The sequence below is a fragment of the Pristis pectinata genome, chromosome 8, assembly GCF_009764475.1.
Source record: "Pristis pectinata isolate sPriPec2 chromosome 8, sPriPec2.1.pri, whole genome shotgun sequence".
Taxonomy (NCBI): domain Eukaryota; kingdom Metazoa; phylum Chordata; class Chondrichthyes; order Rhinopristiformes; family Pristidae; genus Pristis; species Pristis pectinata.
The window spans coordinates 79319699-79343419 of record NC_067412.1 but is presented as its reverse complement, the minus strand read 5'-3'; the positions used below and the strand labels follow the sequence as shown (position 1 = coordinate 79343419).

Below are 23721 nucleotides of genomic sequence, written 5' to 3'. Positions count from 1 at the left end.
AGATCCCAAGGAGTTTTGTGGGAGAATCTAGAACCACCACGGGTGTCACTGTTTAAAAACAATTTAAGACAGAGATCAGGCTTTTTTTTGTCTCAGCCACAATCTTATGAAATCGGTGCATGTTTGAGGGGCTGAATGGTCAACTCCTGCTCCTAATTCATATGTTTATATGTACTAGATCTCCCAGATCACCACTGCACCTGTTTCAGATTTATCTGAATTGGTATGTATCAATCGGAGTGATTATTGTGGAGGCAAAGTCCTGTTTTTCACATCAAGGACATACTTTATGAATCACTATCATTGTGCTCTGAATTCAACACCTGTGAGTCATCATAGGCCAAAAGAAATGGCAGAATTATACTTCTCCATAAAGTACAACTTCACAACCTGTAATATCCATCACTACAATCATCCCAGGAGACAAAGCCTTGTTCAACAAAGAATGCAGAAGAACCAAAATGAGTTCTCAAACTAATAAAGCTAGCAGAACAAAAAAACAGTAAGACATAGAGCAATCCCACAATCAATTGACAAAGGCAGTATGGAAGGTGCAACAGGCAGTACAGCTGCCTTACAGTTCCAGTAACACGGATTCGATCCTGACCTCTGATATTTTCCACATGGAGTTTGCCTGTTCTCCCTGTGACCTTGTAGATTTCTATCAAGTGCTCTGATCTTCTCACACCTACCAATGATGTGCTGGTTGATAGGTTAAGTGACTACTGTAAGCTACCTGTAGTGTAGATTGGTGGCAGCAGAATCAGAGGGAGTTGAAGGGCATGAGAGAGAATTGGTTACATGGAAATAAGTGAGCAAATGAAATTAATGGGATTCCTCTGGGAACCGGTATTGACATGATAACTGAATGGCCTCCTTCCATCTCATATTGAAATAAGAAATTAATACTCTGCAATCCTGCCATCTCAAGAATAGTGGTGAACCACAGAGCGCCTATTGAAGAGAAGGCTCCATGAACAGCCCCATCTGCAACAATGGCTGAACCCAACAATTTAGTGCAAGAGAAAGGTAAAGCATTTGCATCCATCTTTAGTCAGAAGTGCCGAATGAATGATGTGTCTCACTTCCTCCTGAGGTAACCACCATCTCTGAACCAGTGTTCAATAAATTCAATTCATACCTCATAATATCAAGAAAGGGCTGAATCTACTGGGTCCAAAACCAGAAATAGGCCCTGAAGATATCCTGTATGTATAACTGTAAACACATTTCAGAACAAGCTGCATGTCCAATACAGCTGCAACACTAACATATACCTGACAACATGGAACCCTGGCCAGATATACCTACAAAGAATGCAGGACAAATCCAATCTAGCTAATTATTGCCCTATCAGTCTTCTCTCACTCATCAGCAAAATAAAAAGAAGTGTTAGCAATAGCATAGTCAATTCTTACTCACCAATAATCTACTCAGTTTGGGTTTAGACAGCACTGCCTGGCTTCATTACTCATTAAAGCCATGGTCCAAACATGGACAGAAGACCTAAATTCCAAGGGCAAGGTGAGAATAACTGTCCTTGACATCAAAGCAACATTTGTCCATTCATTGCGTTAAGAAGCCCTCATAAAATCAAAGGGAACCATGGTGAAAACTTTTGAATAGATGTATCATACCTCTCATAAGGGAAGATGGTTGTGATTGTTGGAGGCCAATCATCTATGTCCCAGGACTTAACAGCAGGAATTCTTCAGGGCAGCTGCTGCATTAAAGACCTTCCTCCCACTGTAAGATCAGAAGGGCAAATGTTAGTTAACAAATGCACAGCGTTCAATTCCATTTGCAGTTCTTCAGGTTATAAAGCAGTCCAAGCCAGCATTCAGTAATACTCAGACACGAAGTGATAAGTAGCATTCAACATTCACAAAGGTCAGGCAACCATCATATCCAACAAAAGGGGGTTCAAAAATTTCCAGTTGCTTTACCACAGCCAAATTCCCCTTCTTCAACATCCTTGCAGTAACAATTGATCTGAAATTATCCTGAGGTAAATGACTCACCTCCTAACTTGCACAAGCCTTTCCACCATCTGCAAGGCAAAAGCCAAGAATTTGATGGAATGCTCTTACTTGCTTGAATGATTACAGCTCCAACAACTCTCAAGGAGCATGACAGCCTCCAGAACAAAACTATCCAGTTGGTTGGATCCCATCCAGCATTTTAAACATTCTCCATTTTGACCAAAAATTACAGACACTCTGAAGAAATGATATAAACCACATTGATACAGTTTCTGCTGAGTTTGTGCTGATTTTATACTAGATGGCTCAGATTCTAAACAGATGGACTTGCCGAGCAGATTCTCCAAAATGCCAAGAAAAGACTGGAAATTCTGAGTGATATGAACAGAAATTCATTCACTATCAAGCACTTGATTAATTCCTAAATAATGGAGCAACATTAAACTTTTGTAACAAAAATAATGTGGCTTGGATACTGTATATAAATTAATAGTGTTATCTTTTAAAATCTATTGATATATTTCTTATCAAGTTGAATGAATTTTACAGTCACCAAGTGGAATGCTATGAAAATCAATAGTAAAAATATTGTAGCTCAGTAAGAATTCCTATCAGGTTTGACTTTGCAAAAAAACAATTGCCATGTTCATTATGAAGGATCTCTGATATTGGATTTTTATTTTTATTCTTTGCAAACCAATTCAATCTGCTGCATGTTGATGCATGAATAAGCATTTTCATTCCCAAATTTGGCTGAAATTACCTGAATCCAAAATGTGTCTATTATTTGCAGTTCTGAGAGATGCATTTCGTTATTCATAAAGTGATTTTTTTCTCATAAAGATTTTTGTTTATTATGGAATTCAAGGGTCTGCTCTCAGGCTGAGCACCATCAACATGTTTTCAGTGGAGAGAGTTCAATAGTTAAATGTACTTTCCTTCCTTCTTCTGCGTACATTAACTGATAGTGCCCTGTTCAATGGTCTGAGTCGAGTCAGCCACTCACACCAGGAGGCAACAACTGAGGTGCCATAATTGATCAAGGTTAGAAAGAGGTAGATTTAGTCGAAGTTTGATCATGTGGTACTTTTGTTTTCTGAGCACTGTGCAAATGAAAATTGATTTTAGCCAGAGTGGAACAAGATTGTAACTATTTCCATGTCACATTGCACCACTTCAAAAATTTGACAATGTTCTTCTGCACACAATATGCTCTTGCGACAATGATGCATTTTCCACGTCAGATATACGCTTAATGATGTCAGTCCTCATCCATCACTGCTTCAGAGCATTGCTTGTCAGAAAATAAGTGGAAAGCACGACTGTCATTAGACAGTTGAAAATCAATGAGGTTTCCATGACATTGCTTGCACTCTGATGACACCATTTAAAGGGCCACTCACACTAAAAGCTCAACCTTCTGCATACTACTGTATAGCTCCCTGGAGGCTGACTTCTGAATTAGAAAACTACTTCTATTATTCACAAATAAATTGACTGAGTTTCACTGCATTTTTACAAGCTACTACGTAGGGTGCTTTCATGGGGATCGTGCTAGATGCACATTATGAAAGGAAGCTTCAGGCCAGATGTTGCAAGCACCATAAGAAAGTTCAAGGAAGTCATAGAAGTGCAAAGATCCTGACCTAGAAATATGTACATTCCAAAGACAACATTGCTGTACAGTTGGCTTAGTATGGAATTAATTGGCTTAATATGGAATACAGCAATTTTTGCATATTTTTATGTGTTTTGACACCCATGGAGAAATTCAACTCACCATTTGATAAGATATTTGCTTGTCCAAGCACACATATTCTGATGTAAAACTCCTCAAATGGCAGTAACAATGGTGCAACACTGCACATTTTCTCTCTCATGAAATATTCAAGCTCATTGGTCTGAGGTATATTTGTTCATATTTACTTACTGACAGCCAGAAATAATTAGTTGGGTTTCCACTGAAACCATGTAATTTAAGATGCCAATACTCAAACTTAATTCTTTTTTGAGATCTGTCACCTTCTTCAATGTAAAATACAGCTTCAAGTATGTCAGACTGCTTTCCCCATCAAGGTCATGGTCACAGTCACCCTTGGCTTCCTCATCTCTCGATCAGTCCAGACTGCTGCTGATCTCTGTCACATCTCAAAGTTTTAGCTCCCTATTGCATTAAGGAGGTCACCCAAACTTCATTCTCTTAAGAGAAAACTTAATTTACTTTTCCTTCAACTAACAGGAGTAGCAGAGTGCACACCAGCAGAGCACAGGCATTCATAGGTTGCCTCCATGTCCCTGCAGAGACCTCCCTGGCAACCCACTGCCAGGAGCACCTGCCATGGACCATTGCTGTAGCCCTCTCTTGAAGAAAGAATGTGCCTCCTGCAGCCCTTGTCCTCCCCAGCCACTCTAGCTCTCTCAGACCTCCTGGGAGCATTCTATCACACATGTCCCTGGATTACAGCAACCATTCCTTCAGCAGCAATGCCTCTCAGTAGCTAAATAAGTGTTGCTTTCATTACAGTTTTGCTTCTCTAAGAGTTGGCTTCAGAAATCACACTTGCTGTGCTAATTGGCGACAGCTGCAGGAACTTGCAACATATCAGTAAGGAACGTCATGCTGATGTCAGTTTCAACACAAGGAAAGCTGACAATGCTGTTCTGTGAACCTCACAATTGAAGTTCTTTCTCTTTATGCAACTTTCACAAATGGTTTTATGGTGACTCACAATGCTGCATTAACACCATTAAAAGGTAGTAATGCAATTTCTAACCCAAGTGCCTCAACAGAGTCTGTGAGGAAAGATGTTCCTACATTGACTTCTCCAAGGAGAATGTGTCTGCAGGCTGATGTTTTCCAAGGCAGCTCTCACAGAGGTATGTGATATTATGCAAGCATATTTCCTGCTACACAACAATGCTTGGAAGTTAAGGTCAAGGTTACGCTCAAATTCCAAGCCTTAAGATCATTTCAGGTCATTGTGGCTGATCTACGCTGTATCTCACAGTTTGTAATTCTCCACTAATTTCAGGAACTCATTATTGAACACTCCAGGAAAAGGGAGTCCCTCTTTCTTTAGTGTCAATGATGAGGCTGAACAAGCGGATGGATTTTCCAGCACTGCCAATTTCCCCAGAGTTTTGGCATGGTTGAGTTCTGTGTCATTTTGGACAATGTCACCAATCACAACAGCTTTTATTCACTCAAGGTTCAAGTTCTGGTTGACAATGAGCAGAATTTTCTCACAGTCGGTGCCAGATTTCCTGGATGCTCACATGACATTTTCTTTTCAGCTGTCATCAACATTGCCAGACATCCTTTGGATTGCCAGTGTCCTGATAGCTGGTCTATGGAGGAAAAGTGCTATCCTCTTATTCCCTGGTATCACACGATGTACTCCATCCACACTTGCAGTGTATTATTATAATGAAAGTCAAGGCACCACAATGAGCTTAATGGAGAATGTCATTCTCCACTCAAAATGAACTTCCACTGTCTGCACTCTTCCAGAGGTGCCTCTGGATCACACCAAACAGGTCTTCTTATATCACTATTGTGAACATGAGAGCTCAGCCTGAGGGATGAGACCAAGAAAAGGAGGATGTGGAGACCAAAGAAGAACCGGATAATGATCAGTATCACACTCAATGAGTCACAGCATACGAGCTTGACGTGATGCCCATAGAAGGGACAAGCGATCATTCATTCTCACAAGCTGCCCTCTTCGCGATTCATTCACATGTCTTTGGCATACAGTATATAGATCTAATTAGCCACCCACATTGAAATTGTATATTCTCAATGGACAATTCTTGGGATCATTCCAGCTCAAAATAATACTGTGGCCCAATGAATATTTCCTTCAAACAAAATGGACCTCACCTACTAAGCCAAACGAATTATTGGACAGGATCATGCCAATAGGTAGCAGGCAGTTTAGTAGAGATCCTCCCAATTAGCTGCATGAGACAGTGCTTTCTGAACATCTGTCCTTGTGGCCTGCAGCACGGAAGTACAAAATGGACTTGGGTCAGCTGGAGGCTCATCTGACCTCTTGCTCTGTCTTCGGGTTCAGGGGTATCTACAACTTTCTGAGCTAAGGAACCAGATCCATTTTGAATGGACCTTCAGCTTTGCACCTGCTGTAATTGGCACATCTCACAAGATCACAAGACAAGGGAGCAGAAGTAGGCCATTCAGCCCATCGAGTCTGCTCCAAAGAAAAGGGAAAAAAGAAAAAGGAATGAGAAATTTGGGGGGGGGGGGGGGAGGGGGGAACAAAAAAACTATTCTAACCCCAATTTCTGGCCTTATCCCCATATCCCTTGATACCCCGACTATTTAGATACCTATCTATCTCTTCTTTTAACGCCTCCAATGATCTGGCCTCCACTGCTGTACGTGGGCAAGGAATTCCACAAATTCACCATCCTCTGGCTAAAGAAATTTCTCCTCATCTCTGTTTTAAACCTGTACCTTCTAATTCTAAGATTGTGCCCTCTGGTTCTAGACTCACCCACCAAGGGAAACAGCTTGGCCACATCTACTCTGTCCAGTCCTTTCAACATTTTAAGTGTCTCTATGAGGTCCCCTCTCATTCTTCTGTACTCCAGTGAGTACAGTCCAAGAGCCGACAAACGCTCATCATATGTAAGCCCTTTCATTCTGGGAATCATCCTCGTATATCTCCTCTGAACCCTCTCCAACATCAGCACATCTTTCCTAAGATATGGGGCCCAAAACTGTGCACTGTATTCCAAATGAGGCCTCACTAGTGCCCCATAGAGCCTCATCATCACTTCCTTACTTTTATACACTATACCTCTCGAAATGAATGCCAACATAGCATTCGCTTTCTTTACCACCAATCCGACCTGGTGGTTAACCTTTAAGGTATCCTGCACGAGTACCCCCAAGTCCCTTTTTACTTCTGTACTTTGAATTTTCTCTCCTTCTAGATAATAATCTGCCCGTTTATTTCTGTTTCCAAAGTGTACAACTGCACATTTCTCAACATTGAATCTCATCTGCCATTTTCTTGCCCATTCTCCTAAACTATCTAGGTCTCTCTGCAACCTTCCTGTCTTCTCAATACTCTCTACTCCTCCACCTATCTTGGTGTCATCCACAAACTTAGCCACAAAACCATTTACTCTATCATCCAAATCGTTAATGTACAAGGTGAAAAGAAGTGGCCCCAACACCGACCCCTACGGAACACCACTAGTAACCGGTAACCAACCAGAACAAGATCCTTTTATTACCACCCTTTGCTTTCTACCAACCAGCCAATGCTCCACCCATTCTGTTATCTTACCTGTAATTCCATGACCTCTCATCTTATTAATCAGTGTCTTATGCGGCACCTTGTTGAAGGTCTAATAAAGCTAATAACTGTATCTAAAAACACACCAAACTACTGTCAATTAGTTTCAAGAAGCATAAAAATTAAGTGAAATAAACAAAAGAGACTTTCCTTATTAATTAACACCTTGGACCTGATTCATATGAAAGGGGACGCATTTCATATGAATGAGGTCCAAGGTGTTAATTAATAAGGAAAGTCTCTTTTATTTCACTTAATTTTTATGCTTCTTGAAATTAATTGACAGTAGTTTGGTGTGTTTTTAGATACATTTATTAGCTTTATTAGTCCAGCTAATGAGAGAAGGAGGCTCCAAGAACATCCACCTTCTCAACAATGGTGGACTCAATATGCGAGTGCCAAAGACCTGGCCGAAACCTTTGCAAACAGAAGTTCCAAATGGATCATCCATCTCAGCTTCCTCCTGAGACCCCAGCATCACAGAAGCCAGTCTCCAACCAGCTGGATTCACTCCACATGATATCAAGAAACGACAGCAATGGCTATGGGACCAGACAATATCCCAGCTTAGTACTGAAGACCTGTGCCCCAGGACTGGCTGTGCCTCTAGTAAATGTGTTCCTGTACAATTACAACTCTGGGAGCTACTCAACAATGTAGAAGGTTGTTTAGCTATGTCTTACTCACAAAAATGCAGGGCAAATACAATTCAGCTGATTACTGTCAAATCAGCCTCCTTTCAATCATCAGCAAAGAGATGGAATCTGTAATTGACAATGCTATCACGTGGCATTTACTCATTAGTAACCAAGTCACCAATAAAAACAGAAAATGCTGGAAACATTCAGCAAGTCAGGCAGCATGTGTGGCAAAAGAAATGATTTCGGATCGAAGACCCTTCATCAGAACTGGGAGAGAGAGAAAACAAGTTGGTTTTCAGTAGCAGTGAAGGTAGGGGAGAGATGGGTAGAAAAAGGAAATGTCTCTGATAGGGTGAGACCAAATAAGTTAATGTATCAGTTAGAAACACATTAAGCATCCTTGTGTAATGTGTTGTTCATTGTAGGTCTGTGGGGCATTGGTCAGTAAGCTAGACTATACTGTAAAAGGAAAAGAAAAAGTGATACAGGGAGAACTGGCCATTTGTGAAACAAAGAGAAGAAAGTGTCTGTCTATTGGAGAGTCCTGCAGGCTGTAACATACCCAAACAGAAGATAAGTTGTTTCTCAAGTTTGTGTTGGCTTGAGAAACAGGTATGTCAGAAAGGGAATGGGATGCAGAATTAAAGTGGCAATTAACTGGAAACTCAGGGTAGGGCCTGCAGACTAAATGCAAGTGCTCCAGAAAGCGATCGCCCAATCTGTGTAGATAAGGCCACATGTGAGCACTGAATGCAGTACACTAGACTGGAACAAGTGCAAGTGAATTGTTGCTTTGTCTGGAAGGATTGATTATGTCCCTGGATAATGGGAAAGGAAGGGGTGAAAAGGTGTTCTATCTCCTGCAGATGCCTGGAAAAGTGCCAAAAGATGGGGAGTGATTGATGGGGATAGAAGAGCAGACAAGGAAGTCTCAAAAGGAATGATCCCTTTGGAATGCTGAAAGAGAAGTGAAGAGGAGGAGAACATGTCTGGTGGTGTAATCTTGTTGGAGCTGGCAGAAATTGTGACAGATAATCCATTGAATGTGGAGAGTGGTGGGATGGAAGGTCAGGAACAGGGGAACACCGTTCTTCTGCAGCATCACACACAAAATGCTGGAGGAACTCAACAGGTCAGGCAGCATCTATGGAGGGAAATGAAAAGTTGACGTTTCAGGTTGAGACCCTTCATCAGAATGAGGGCAGAAGCTTCTGTCCAGGAGGATAGGGGGTGAGAGCCGAGTGTGGGAAATAGATGAGATGCAGTTGTGTGCTCTGTCCACTCTGGATTTTCATCTAGTTACCAATACCCAGTTTTGGTTTCACTAGGTCCACTTGGCTCCAGAATTTTTCACATCTTGATTCAAATATGGATCTGAGAGTTGAAGTTGACTTCAAGGTAGCATTTGACAAAGTGTGGCATCAAAACATCTGGGTTAAATTGCTGGGCATCATAGGGAAAACACTTCAGTGGTTGGAGCCATTTCTCAGACAAAGAAAGATGGTTGTAGTTGTCAGACATCAATCAGACCAGCCCTAGAATGTCACTGCTGGAGTTCCTCAGGGCAGTGTCCTGGGCCCAATCATCCTCAGCTGCTGTGTCTGTGGTGTGACAAAGAAACATTACAGATTTATCTGACTAAGGTGGGTCAAAGTGGATAACCTTGTCCCATATACCAGATGTGCTCTCCTCGAGGCAATCCATGTTCTTTTTGCTAAGTTCTCTGTGCAAGGACAACAGATACAGTGGAGACCAGCCTGTTCCCAAATGGTGTCTCACAAGAGAGACTGCAGATGCGGGAATTCTGGAGCAACACACACAAAATGCTGGAGGAACTCAGCAGGTCAGGCAGCATCTATGGAGGGAAATGATTTATATCCCTCCATAGATGCTGCCTGACCTGCTGAGTTCCTCCAGCATTTTGTGTATTGTCCCAGATGGTATCTTTTTGTTTCTGAGCTGGACTGGTGAGTTCAAGTCTGACATCCCTCTGTTCCTGGAGAACAGCAGTCTGCTTGTTGCATTTCTTTCTACCCTCTCAGCAGAAAAGTGGCACTGAGATAAAGACCAGCCATGGACTTACTAAATGGCAGAGCTGGCATGATGGGCCGAATAGTTGACTTGCTTCTTTTTTTTTGTATATGATAGCGGAGTATCAGCTTAGAGTTTTCTGCTGAAATTCCTGCAGTGGGACTATCCCACATAGACCTCTGAAATAGAGCTAAAATAACTTATGCACACAGGGAGAGCTGATGGTCTGAAATGATTTGAAAACACAGATGAGCATTTTAAAACTGGGGTATTAATGGACCAATAGCAATGTAGGTCAGTGAGCACGGGGATAATGGGTGAGCAGACCCATATTAATATTTGCCCAGCTGAATTTTGGGTGAGCTCAAATTTATGAAGGGTGGAAAATGGGAAGTCAGCCAGGACTAATCTGGTCTGGATGTAAGAAGCGCACGTGGGAGAGTTTCATCAGCAGATGGGCTGAGAGTGGAGTACTGAGAGCCAGTATTAGTGAGGTGGAAGTAAGTGGTTCTGTACTGAGAAAGAAGCTCATCACAGGATCAACTTGCATTCAAAAGCTGTCAACAGGCTGAATCAGCCTGAGATAGTGGCCCTGTGGACACATGTAATCAGTGGTTAGGAGACAGAGTGTTTCTCAAAGAGCAGCAACAACGACAGAGCAGCAGCCAACAAGTTCATAATCTATGGCAATTAGCTAAGCATCCAAATCCACTAAAGCTGAACATGCAAGCAACTGCTGGAAGAGTGTCCAACAAGTTTACCTGACAGTCACTGTGGATTCCTTTAAATATCACTCCAAACACCACCTAAATACATCACTTGTTACTGATTGATAGGAACTGGTGACAGTTAAGCAGCACTTGCTGAAAATGGCATTGAGCCAAATTGGTCAGGTATGGTTGCATCTGATCTTCTGTTCTGCTGCTGGAATCAACATTGAATCCAGCAGCAGGACAGTGATTCACTGAGAAGAGGGTCAGATGCCCTTCACAATCACTTTTCCCCAGGGAGAGCTGGCACAGAAAAACTGGCACTGCTTATTTGAATGGAGTCACTGAGCCTGTGAAGAAAGGCGAGGGCAGGTAAGCGTTAGAGTATTTCAATTTATTGTTTTTTTATTTTAATATTTTAATGTGTTCTTAACTTTTCCTTAATTCTTTTAGTTTTTATTTATATCCAGCTGAAAAAGCTTTAAATGTCTCTGACAGTACAAGCTTCCAAAGACTGTCAGTGTGTTCCGGGGCAGGGCTTTAGCATCACCCTGCCTTAGGCCTACTCCCTGCATGGAACCTGCTGCAATTGTGGGATGCTCCTTGGAATAAATGGTCAGCTCATTCAGCCCTCCACATCCAAGAAATATAAGCCCTTGTGGATGGGATCATCAGCATCAATTCCAAACAGCAGCCCTGGTGCAGCCCGATCTGGCCCCCTCAACTGCTTGGCTTAAAACACATGTGGCTCCCAACAGTTCAGGCTCCAGCTGCCATAGTTCATACATATCAGAAATCAGGTGTCGAGTCAGAAACGGATGAGTGGCATTGGCAGCCACTTTATTTTTAGTTTGCTCCATCTCCATTCTTGAGTGCCTAGATGCGTGTGATTTTCCTCTCTGTTGATATTGTAGTCTCTCTTTAATATTGCCGATTGCATAGAAAAACAACAGAGGTAGAACTATCAAGAGAACTTTTTTTAATCAAAAGCAGTAAACCCTCAACTTACAGCAATGTGTTGTGCAACAATGTATCAAGAATCATTCTGCACAATACATGTAGTTCTTTAACGTACACTTACACCCAATTATACCTTCAAATCTCAAAGAAAAATCATTCCGGATGCAAGCATATGGCTAACCCTAACTCCTCCTTGCATATCCAAGCAAAGCTTGGGTAAATAATTTCACAATTAGATTATTTGTAATTCAAAAACTAAACCCTAGTATTTTTCTGTGCTGATATATTTAAGTTAATGTTTGTGGGAGCCAACCACTTCCCAATGGATTTTAAGTGGAGATTTTTTTTCCAACAAGTTCATCATCATTCTGATCACAAACATCTGCTCACTGAACACAATAAAAACTGATCTAACTAAGTTACACGCAAGGTGTAAAGATTGCAATATCATCAATTTTTATCTGATAATAAAAATGCATCTACTATAGTTATCATGTGGGACTTGGGTTTTGGCAATTGCTGTAATTGAATGCTTTGACTCCATAAATTGGGGAGAGAAGAAGCAGTAAAATTTCTTCTGGTCACTACAGTGAGTGAAGTCACAAACCAGTGAATTCCTTTGACTCCTATTTCTGCTAAAATAATGAAAGAATAACTTGGGCCACGGAAAGCATTGGTGGAACAAGAGATATCTTCCTGAACCATCATATACTCTCCCATGATGCAGATCAACCAGAATACATTTTGGATAAAAGTATAATTTCTTTTTTGCTTGTTTCTTCTGCGTAGAAGTATAATTAATCCAGGACTTCAAAAACAGTCTTTCTGCTTTGTTTAATCACAGAAAATCACATTTCTTTTTGAATTTCTTATATGCTATGATCAAACTATCCATTCCTGAAAAGATAGATTGCTATTACTTCTCTGGAAGAATGTCAACTACTGATATGCAGAAGGAGATCTGAGCAGGAATTTGGCTCATTTGAAATTTAAGAATTGTGGACTCAAAGCAGGCATTTCATCCATTGAGTCAGTACAGCTCTTTGTAGAACAATCCAATTATATTAATTCCCAAAATGTGCCCCAAAGCCCAATAAATAATTTTCCCTCAATTACCTGTCCAGTTCCCTTTTGAGAGCTATGGATGACGCTGTTTCCATCCTTCCAGGCATTGAGTTCCAGTTCATATACACTTTCTGTCTCAAATATATATTTTCCTCATGTCCCCTGTGTCTTTTGTCCATCACCTTAGATCTCCTGGTCCATGAATCATCCACTCATGGGAACAGCTTCTTTCTATTTACTCTTCCTAAACTCATCATAATTTTGCATAAAATCTCCTTTCAACCTTCTTTGTATCTTTCAACCTTCTTTGTATTCAACCTTTGCTCTCCTGATTTAATCCTGAGCTGAAATCCCTCCTCACTGGAAACATCCTTGTAAATAATTCTTTTCCTTTCTTGGACCTTCACATCATTTTGAAAATATGGTAGCCGAAACTGGATTTAATACTCCATTCGTAGCCTAACTGGCATTTTATAAAGTTCAACATAACTTTCCAGTTTTTTGTATTCTCTGCTTTAGCATATCCTACCAATTTCAAAACTATATGCACATGAAAACTAGGGTTTTGTTGCTTCTGCATATTCTTTTGAACTATACTATTTCATCTACATTGTCTCTCCTTATTCTTCTGTCAAAATGTGTCACTACACTCTTTGTATTAAATTCTCTTGCTACAAGTCTGCCCATTCTGCCAGTCTATCAGTGCCCACTGCAGTTTGTTACTATCATCCTCAATGCTGATCACACCTCCAGGTTTTGTTCATCTGCAAATTTTGAAAAACCACCCACACACTCTTATCAGATCAAAAAGTAATCCCAGCACCGACTGGAAAACAGCAGGGTCTATCATCTTCCAGACTGAAATCAAATATTTATCACAACTCTCTGTTTTTTGTACTTAAGGAAATATTTTATCCATTTTGCCACTGCAGTCTCAGTTTTGCCAATTAGCCTTTCCTGTGGGATTTACACAAATCTGAACTGACCTTGAGTTTGATGGTCATCAAATTGGATTACACCGCATTTAAAAATCTAACATGGCACAAAGTCAGCACATTCAGTCTTGGCTATGACACATGACATTATTATAGATCCCCTAAGGAGCTTGCTAGAAATAAGTAGAAGACCCATAGTCTAGGCAAAGGGGAGACTTGATGCCTTTCACAGGTCTTGCTTTTCCACTTTCAGACAACTGACCGCATGCCATGTTACAATTAGTATTCACGGATGAACAGCACTCAAAATAATAGGTTATTAACAGACAGCAGGAGACTGCTACCAACAAGGTAAATGGAAAAAAATGTAGAGGCAAAAGAAGCAGAAGTCATTTTCCCAGTGCCACATTAAAATTGTGAGCCACTTTTCACCATACTACCACCACAACTCTCATTCCTCCACCAATCATAGACTCACAATCTATACTACACCCTATCCGTTTACAATAATAGATCCAGTGTAGTCCTCCACCTGCCCTGGATTTACAGTAGGTCTAGGATCAGTGCAGCTCCTGCTCTGGATTCACAGTAGACATGGTACCAATCAAGCCTCCATTCTGGAGTCGTGTTAATCTGATGCCTGCACTTCACACACCCTGGATCTATAGCAAGTCTGGTCCCACTTTAGCACCTACTCAACATTCTAGTCGGTCTGGTGCTTGGGCGTTATCCACTATGGATTCACAATAGGTTTGGTGTCAGTGCACCCCCTCCCCTAACTCTGCATTCACAATAGACATCAGCCCATTCCTCACTCTGAATTCACTGTTTGTCCTTAATCAATGTATTCCTCGCTCTGGATTCACAGTGTGTTTATGACCAGAGCATTCCATCTGTGGATTCACAATGTGTTTGGGATCAATGCAGTCCCAATGTGGATTCACTGTATTTAGGAACCAGTGTACCCCTACTTTAGATTTATAATGGGTCTAGTGCTAATTCAGCTCCCACCCTGGATTTGCAGTAGGCAGGGTGTCATCCTTCCCTTCCCACCATGAACTCAGAGTAAGTCTGTGTCAATAACCCTACTGGCTGACCTTCAGCTTCTTTATGGCTGATGACACTAGCCATTGACATCAAGATGACCCAGTGGACTAATTTTATGTGACCCTTGTCCTCAGCACATCGGTTAAGACTAACCAGTCAGGCATCATCTTGCTGTCCGTGGAACATTTGCTACAGAATGTGTGCCAAGTTTCTCTGACAGCAGCAGGGAATCCTCTACAGAAAGAAAGCACCTTCAGACGTTCATCATAATAAGGCAACACAAATCCAAGCTTCTTGTTTTTTATTCCTTTCTGTTTAGAACTGAAATTGAAGTGTGAATCAATATTTTGTAATGCGGCAAGTGAGGACAGAAATCTGAATCTGCTGCTGACAAACATCTGATTGTTTCCAATCACCATTTGTCTGCTCCATTGTATTTCATTGTCTTCATATCTGAAATGAACCTAAAGAACTGAACGAGTTTAAATGGAATAATAACCTTTACCAGTAGATGCAGAGCCAGCATTTTTACAAACTGTTCAAAATGTCCAAATAACAGCATGATTTTGCCTAGGAAAGACATCAGCTGGTGCGTATCTCCTGTTCATATCTATTTATAAATAACATGGACCTGAATGACAGGATAACTCAGACGGACTGAATAGTTGTTATCTCCTTATGTTCTTATTCAGGCAGTCAAGAGATAACTTTTGTTTGTGGATACAAAGCTTGATAATAAAAAAGCTAACACACATTGGATTTTATACTACACTGCTCAATCTAACAGTGCTGGTTGTACACCAGACCCCTGGTGAATTCAAACCATGTAATGTCAGCAGCACAACTTCCAAGCAATCAGTCTCAGAGCAAATTCCAGCAGTTAACAGGATTATAGAAAATATTCAAAGTAACCCATCATTCTGGGCAGATCTCCATTACAATGCAGAAAGCCAATCATAATCTGTGATAGTCAAGGCCTTGGTTTTATATAAAGCAACTAAAATACAATAAAGTTATTCCAATGATTTTTTTTCAGATTCTGGGTTCTGGTTGATAATAGTTGGTCAATAGTTGTTATTTTCAACAACAACAATAATTTATATGGAGCACTTTAAAACAGAAAAACTCCCAAAGGTAGTTGACAGAAATCTTCTCAAACCAAATTTGTCACTGATCCACATTGGAAGATATTAGCACAAATGCCTTGGCCAGAGAGATACCAGATAATGCATATGTCCAGAATTCCCTCTTTGTGTCTACCTCTCTTTCACTCATGAAGATATTTGGTTAGCACATGCACAAAAGTCCCAGAGTGACCAAAGGGAATGCAAAATCTGCACATGCAGAAAACCCCAGGAATACCTGAACAGAATGCCTAAGAATAAAGTCTTCAGGACAGTGGCAAAAGGCATTTGAATGAAGGTAGATTGCCAGGGCAAAATTTCCATGATGAAATGGGCATTGTTACATGTTAGTCATTTCAATAATTATTTAATTTTATTTTGAACATGCAACTGGATTTTGGTGCTCATGGAGGGAAAAAACGAGAAAAGCAGAATTCAACTACATAAGTACAAAACCAATCCTATAAACTCCTCAGCAATACATAACTTATATGGTCATTGCACATCATTGGCTTTAATTAGAAATTAGTCTTTTTAGCAATTATTTAACTCAAGAAATAATATGGCCAACAAAAAGCTTTTAAACTCATTTTATTGATTTGGTTGCTTTTAAAGTTCTCACGTGCTTATGAAAATTATTAGTTTATTATTAAATTGAATGATTTGATTTTTTTGTTTTTTTGCTGTTGACATCTCAAAATCTTTGATATGCTTACATCTAATATTGTTGCTTGATGAGAGTATATAAATATTTCTTGTATTCATTTATGGGTTCTGGGCATCTCTGGCAAGCCTGACATTTAAATTCTATTCCTGATTGCCCTTGTGAAAATGGTGACGAGCTGTTTCTCCAACCACTGCATTCTATGCAGTGAAGGAATTCCTGCACTCCTGTGGGTATGGAGTTCCAGGATTTCTATTAAGTGACAATGAAGGTACAACCAAACATTTCCAAGTGTGAAAGGTGTGTGACTTTCAGTGATCATGAAGACAGTGACATTCCCATGTCTTTGCTGTCCTTGTCTTTCCACATGGTCAAGGTCATTGTTTTGGAAGGTACTGTCATTGAAGTGTTGTCATCTTAGAGTCACAGAAACAGGCCCTTCGGCCCAACTCATCCATGCTGACCAAGATGCTCGTCTAAGCTAGTCCCATTTTCCCACATTTGGCCCTTCTCCCACTGAATCTTTCCTATATGTGCACCTGTCCAACAGTCTTTTAAATGTTATTGTAGTTCATCTTGTGTGCTGTTTACAATGTACCCTATGTTCCTGTTAATAGAGGGAAGGAATGTTTAAAGTAGCAGATGTACTGTCAAACAAGTGGGCTATTTTGACTAAGATAGTGTTGGGTTTTATGAGTGCTGTTGATGTTGTACTCACCCAGGTAAGTCATAGAATCACAGTGTCATAGAAATAGATCCATTGTATCTAGCCAACCAAATAAGAACTGCCTAGATAACATACTTGATGTGCCCTTTGGATGATGAAGCTGGGAACCAAATAATTTGTCAGAGAACATCAGTCCTTTCATAATCACAATATTTGTGTTGCTGGTCCAGTTAAGCTTCCAGTCCATGCTGACTCCAAGAATGTTATTGACAATGATAATGCCATTGAATGTCATGGGATGTTGTTAGACTCTCTTTTTGTTAGAGAAGTCATTGCCCACAACTTTCGTGGTGCAAATTTATTTGACAATTTTTACACCACGTCTGAATGTGGTTCAAGTCATGGTCTGCAGGCATCCATTGCTTTATTATCTGAGGAATTATGAATGGAACTAAACACTGTTCAATTAATGAATACTGTATACCTAATTCTGGCATTATGATGCAAAGAAAGTTGATGAAGCAGCTGAAGTAGGCCGTATCTCAAATAATGATGAGTCGGAGTACAGGAAGGAGATAGAGAGCTTAGTGACATGGTGTCATGACAACAACCTTTCCCTCAATGTCAGCAAAACAAAAGAGCTGGTCACTGACTTCAGGAAGGGGGGTGGTGTACATGCACCTGTCTACATCAATGGTGCTGAGGTTGAGAGCTTCAAGTTCCTTGGAGTGAACATCACCAATAGCCTGTCCTGGTCCAACCACGTAGATGCCATGGCCAAGAAAGCTCACCAGTCCCTCTACTTCCTCAGGAGACTAAAGAAATTTTGCATGTCCCCTTTGACACTCACCAACTTTTATCGACAAACCATAGAAAGCATCCTCTCTGGATGCATCACAGTTTGGTATGGCAACTGCTCTGCCCATGACCACAAGAAACTGCAGAGAGTTGTGGACACAGCCCAGTGCATCACGGACACCAGCCTCCCCTCCTTGGACTCTGTCTTTACCTCTGGTTGTCTTGGTGAAGCAGCCAGCATAATCAAAGACGCCACCCATCCGAGTCATTCTCTCTTCTCTCCTCTCCCATCAGGCAGAAGATACAGGAGCCTGAGGGCAGATACCACCAGGCTCAAGGGCAGCTTCTATCCCATGGTGATAAAACTATTGAATGGTTCCCTTATACGATGAAATGAACTCTTGACCTCACAATCTACCTTGTTTGACCTCACATCTTATTGTCCACCTGCAATGCACTTCCCTGTAACTGTGACACTTGACTCTATTTTGTTATTGTTTTTACCCTGTACTACCTCAATGCACCATGTACTAAATTGATTTGTACAAACGGTATGCAAGACAAGTTTTTCACTGTACCTCGGGACAAGTGACAATAATATACCAATACCAAGATGGCGATATTTCAGGTAACTCCATTGGTCCCTAACAACCACAACTTCATCAAAGGAGTGCCTTCTCCCTGTCTTCCATTGTCTTTTCTTTTATTAAAGCTCCTTGATGCCACCCCTGGCTGTTAAGGACACCTACTCCCATCTTATCTCAACTTATAACACAACTATTATTCTACCAAATCCCTGGCTGCATGCAAATCTCAAGATTTTCTGTGGGATATCTTGAGGTATTTCACCTGAGTTACTTCACTTTTGAGACGCAATACTTTCTTTTCCAAAGTGATGCAATGATAGTCCTCAGTTCCTGGCAATATTGAGCTGCATATGCCAGCCATGAATCTTCATGATGTCAACTTCTCACTGTGTGATGACCAGATTCCCAATAGAAAAGCTCTGTACCTCCATCTAAACCAAGCTGATCGGGCATACCCATTAAATGTACTCAGATAATTCCGGAGACACTTTCATTAGTCATGAGTTTAAAATAGAACCATCACAGGGGGATGAATCACTGCAATACAAGGGTAGATTCTAAACCTCACCTCATGTGAACACAATCTATATTGGATTTTCAACAATTTGTTTAGTATAGATCAAATCAAGCATCAGATGCCACAACCAACTCTTAAAGCTTCAGCTGAAAAACACATGTCTGGTTTTATTTTGAGCTATATAGACTAGGAACATTCAATTACTGAGACACCAGAAAGAGCAATATAACCAAGCAACATTACATGATACAGAATCTAATGATGTGGTGGGCTCAAAATTTGAAGAGAGCACCACTTCATAAACTACCCAAAGGCAGCAATACCCACTCCCCTCAACCCCTCCCATCCCCCACCCACCACCAAGCCCCCAATTAGGCACCTCCTGCCCCATCTTTGGAAGAATCTGTAGTTTCCACATTGGTCTGATTAGTTGCCTCAGATGCCACAGAACCCGAGGGAAAGCAAGTCACCCTCAATCCTATGGAACTGCTTATGAAGAGGAAGAAGAAGAAAAACATTCGATCCTGAAATGCCTGTGTTAAACTGGCTCTGAACCGGGATCTACAGTGGCATCTCGTTGATGTGGGCATTGATATGACCCAGTGTTGTGTCCACGATGATTCTTATTGATGTGTTCCAAGTACCTGAATGAGGGAGAATAAATTAGAAATGTTGGTTCCACAGAAAGTTGTCACTGACTATGTCAAATTTCTTCTCATGGTTCTCATAGTTAAAGACTCATTTGGAGGATGATAGTCCTTGTGAAACATGCAGAGATCCAGTTTCATATTGAGTGCAGCCAGTAACTCCTTGAATCTTGGAAATCTCATAATCCTTGGCAATTCACATTCCTGCTCTGTCTGATGGTATCTTTTTCAAGAAGAAGGCGACAAAGTCCTTTTTGCCTGTTTGGAAAAACTTAGTGCTGTCCCTAATGTAGGAGTGAGCAGCAAACTGGAAAACACAGCATAAATCAACTGCCAGCCCCTGGAATGATTGAAAGCCGGGAAGATCTGTGTGACAAGCACAGTCCATATAAATTTGTATGGCTGGTATTCTTTCTGCTGAAGGTTACAGATTCTGTTGTCACTATCTTTGAAAACCTCTGGATTTGTTACTCCTCAGAACTAGGGAGAGGGCTGTGGTTCCCTGTACATCCTTGGTAGATAGGCTCCCAAAGCAATCAGAAAAATGTGATGCAATTTCATCCTGCATTGTTCTAAATGTTGTGGCTTGATGATGGCTGTCAAATATGGGTGCTCTGCACATCAAATATCCTGTGCACTATCGTACAATGCACAATGTCAATTGAAGAGTCGGGTACAATTTAAGAGGTGCATTTCACTGCATTTGTTTGATTTATACACAACATTATTGAAATTCACCTGTGTGATTCACATGACATTATGGTCTGAAAAAGAATTTCTAGCCCACTTGTATTTATACTATAGATACTTGAATAAGCAACCAATGAGCCTCCACTGATCTGCAAACTCAATTCAAGATGTTTTATAGAAGTGTGGACATATCGAGTAAACAGCACATCAGCTGAATGCGGTGCAATTGATGGCATTACCAGGTCCCTTTTGCTTGCCATCTTGAATATTTTTCATTGAGCTTTTTATCTAGCTCATTTAAGTTCATACCTCAGCAAAAATATGGGGCAACAATTTAGACACAAGCATTCCTTGTGCTAAAAGCTATTAAGTAGGTTGTCCTTTAACTGTCCCGCTCTCTGTCTCTGTGATTGATCCATGAACAGTACCAACATGCAACTCAAGTCTTTAAGGAGGTATAGATAACACATATTGCCCACAGAACTCTGCTGTTTGTGCATGATATCCTGATATAAATTACCAAACTACTGACCTCATTGTGTGGTTCTTGTAAGTAATTTATATTAGATTCAACCTTTGATACTCAAAGACTAAAACAAGCCTTGTTCCAAAAGTTTATTATTCACAAGTAAAGAAAGTAAAAACACATTTATAACATAGTGAAAAACATGTTAAAGTACAATATTCTATTATCAAAGTGATCGTACTCAGTTTTTTTTTGCCTTAACCCCAATGTACCCAGTTTCATTCCAAAAACATCCCAAAAAATTTAGGCTTCATGCAATTCTCCAGCCCTCCCTTTCAAACAAACATATAAACAAAATCAAGATCCCCATTTCAATGGGAAATCTCCTATCTACGTTTCACCTGTCAGCCATTTGTAACTAGGGGGCATATGTTAAGCTTTTCAGTAGAAGGGTGGGAGGGAAAACAAAAAAAGTATTCCAGTCAATGAGTTGTGAGAGTCTGGAACTCTCTGCCCCAGGGGGTATGGAAGGAGAAATACTCACCACATTCAAAAAGTTGTTGGGTGAACATTTGAAGAACTATAATCAGCAGGACCATGGACAAAGAGCTGGAAACTAATATTAACATAAAGTCTATTCATGGTCTACATGGACAGGATGAAATCCATTTGTGATCTAAACTTCCATGCTTCAATGAATTTCAGGGATAAACACATGTCTTGTGAGCTGAAATGCTCCACAGCCAATTTATGCAAAATGCCCTAATCTGAAATGGAACTCTGAAAAATTATAGCACTCCCTAAGAATGGCATATACTCTTAGGTTCTGCAGAGAATCAGTGAACTAAAATTAAAGGCACATGATTAGCCAGAGGCATAGTAACATTTGCAAACTTCTGGTAGGCAAATACACAGACTCTTTATTACCACAAATATTAAAGGATTTTTTAGACTTATTGCTCACCTTTATAAAAATCATCTGAAGATAGAAAGATATGACAATGAGCCTTCAACTACAAGTCCAATTGACCCTTTAAAATGTCATACATATCTGTAGTGCTTTTTTTACTTTGCTCTGGATCATCTTTTATTCCAGTAAAAATATTTGTGACCAACAGGTACAAAAATCAGAAAAGAATGAAGAACTGCAGAAACATTTCATCTGATCTGATAACTACTGAAAAGCACATTGACATAATTTGGTGGTCCATGTAGTTAAACATTGAATCTGCTTGTTACTGGGAGAAGAGGTGGGCACTCCTGCACTTCACACCTGCATTTTCTCTAATCCAGCAATATGCTAGAGGCAAAACACAAACTGCTGGAGGAACTCGGCAGGTCAAGCAACATCTGTGAAGGCAAAGGGCTGGTCGACGTTTTAGGTCGAGACCCTGCATCATGACTCACTAAGTTCCTCCAGCAGTTTGTTTTTTGCTCCAGGAAACAGCATCCACAGTCTCTCTTGTGTCTCCAAATATTAGAAGCAATACTCTTCCTATAAAGTTCTGGCAAAATATATACAGCTGATTAGAGAATGTTATGTTCTGTTGAGAATTTCCTGTTTTAAATTCTCTATCATAAATTCTCCGAAAGTTAGACAGAAAAATAATGTAAATAATTAGGGCTTCTATTGCAAAGCAATGCCAATTCTATTGATTGGTAGTTACAGTAAAACATCCTAAGAATCATATCATATGTTAGAATATAAATTAAAACTAGTGTAAAACAGCAATGAACAGTGATACGTGCCAGCTAATATCTTCCATAGGTGTAAGGAAACAAATAGTCAATGCAAGTTGCTTAGCTCCTCCAAGCCCCACAAGACTTATCTGAGCTCCTACTTTGGGCCACCACCTCATCGATTACAACAACATAACACATCTTCCCTCCTGGAGCCTTCCCTACAGTTGAGGTAGATTGGTATTGGTCAATCTTAATGAAGTGCAATTAAAGGAGATAACTGTTTGGTCAATCTTAACCAAGTACAATGCACTGAGATGACTATTGTGCATTCCAGCATTATTTACAAGAGGTTTAAGATGCAATAACATGTCTTGCTGGGTATATGAGTAAATGACCACGTTGAACACCTAGAGGATTATGATCAATGCTAATAAGAAATGGAGATGGAACACGAAGATGGAGAAAGATGAATTGATCAATCTATTCTTCCATCAGCACATAAGATATATAACAATTCAAAAAGTGAAAGCAAATGGAGATCCCCTTTACTACATCTTCTGAATGTTTCATTCTTGATTTCAAGGTATTTGCTTTATCTATGGCACCTAAGACTCATTTCATATTCCTGTTGTAATTATATTTGTATTCTTATTTGTATCATAATCATGTTCTTCCATGCTGGTTACGATATAGAATTGGATCTTCATGATTTATATCACCATAATGAAGACACAAAATTAAATGTATTATACTTTCTCAAGATCTGTCTGTTTCATTACTGTGGCCATCATCACCCTTCTCAGCATAAAGAAATACAATGTGAGCAAACCTTCAGTCAACTTCTGTGGGGAACCTCTTGAGGTTATTTGGTGATCAATAAAGAATGAGTAATTAAAGTTCAATGAAATAACCTTCATCAATACTCCTATTGTGAATAATTCAACAATGAAATAATTGATTTTTTGGCATTTTGCTACATGCCAAGGCCTTTATGTTTAGGTTAAACTTCGGTTTATTTTCTTTTATTTGCTTTTCAATATTTTCCCCTTGCTGAATCTTACAGGTGTTCAACTGCATGTGCCTAAATGTCCATTCTTTTCTGTACAAGTATGCATGGTGAGAAGTCCCAGAGACTTTGGTCAAAATTGCATCAGAATCACACCCAGTGCTGGTATTAATT

At 40.2% G+C, this 23721-nt stretch overlaps 1 long non-coding RNA gene across 1 annotated transcript in view; it reads right to left on the bottom strand.

The window, feature by feature from the left end:
* Positions 1–1657: 1657 nt before the first annotated feature.
* LOC127573122 (uncharacterized) overlaps positions 1658–23721 on the bottom strand; it is a 105653-nt gene continuing 83589 nt past the window's right edge. The window contains exon 3 of the long non-coding RNA XR_007956753.1: positions 1658–1746. This is a non-coding gene — a long non-coding RNA (uncharacterized LOC127573122). The remainder of the gene's footprint in view (positions 1747–23721) is intronic.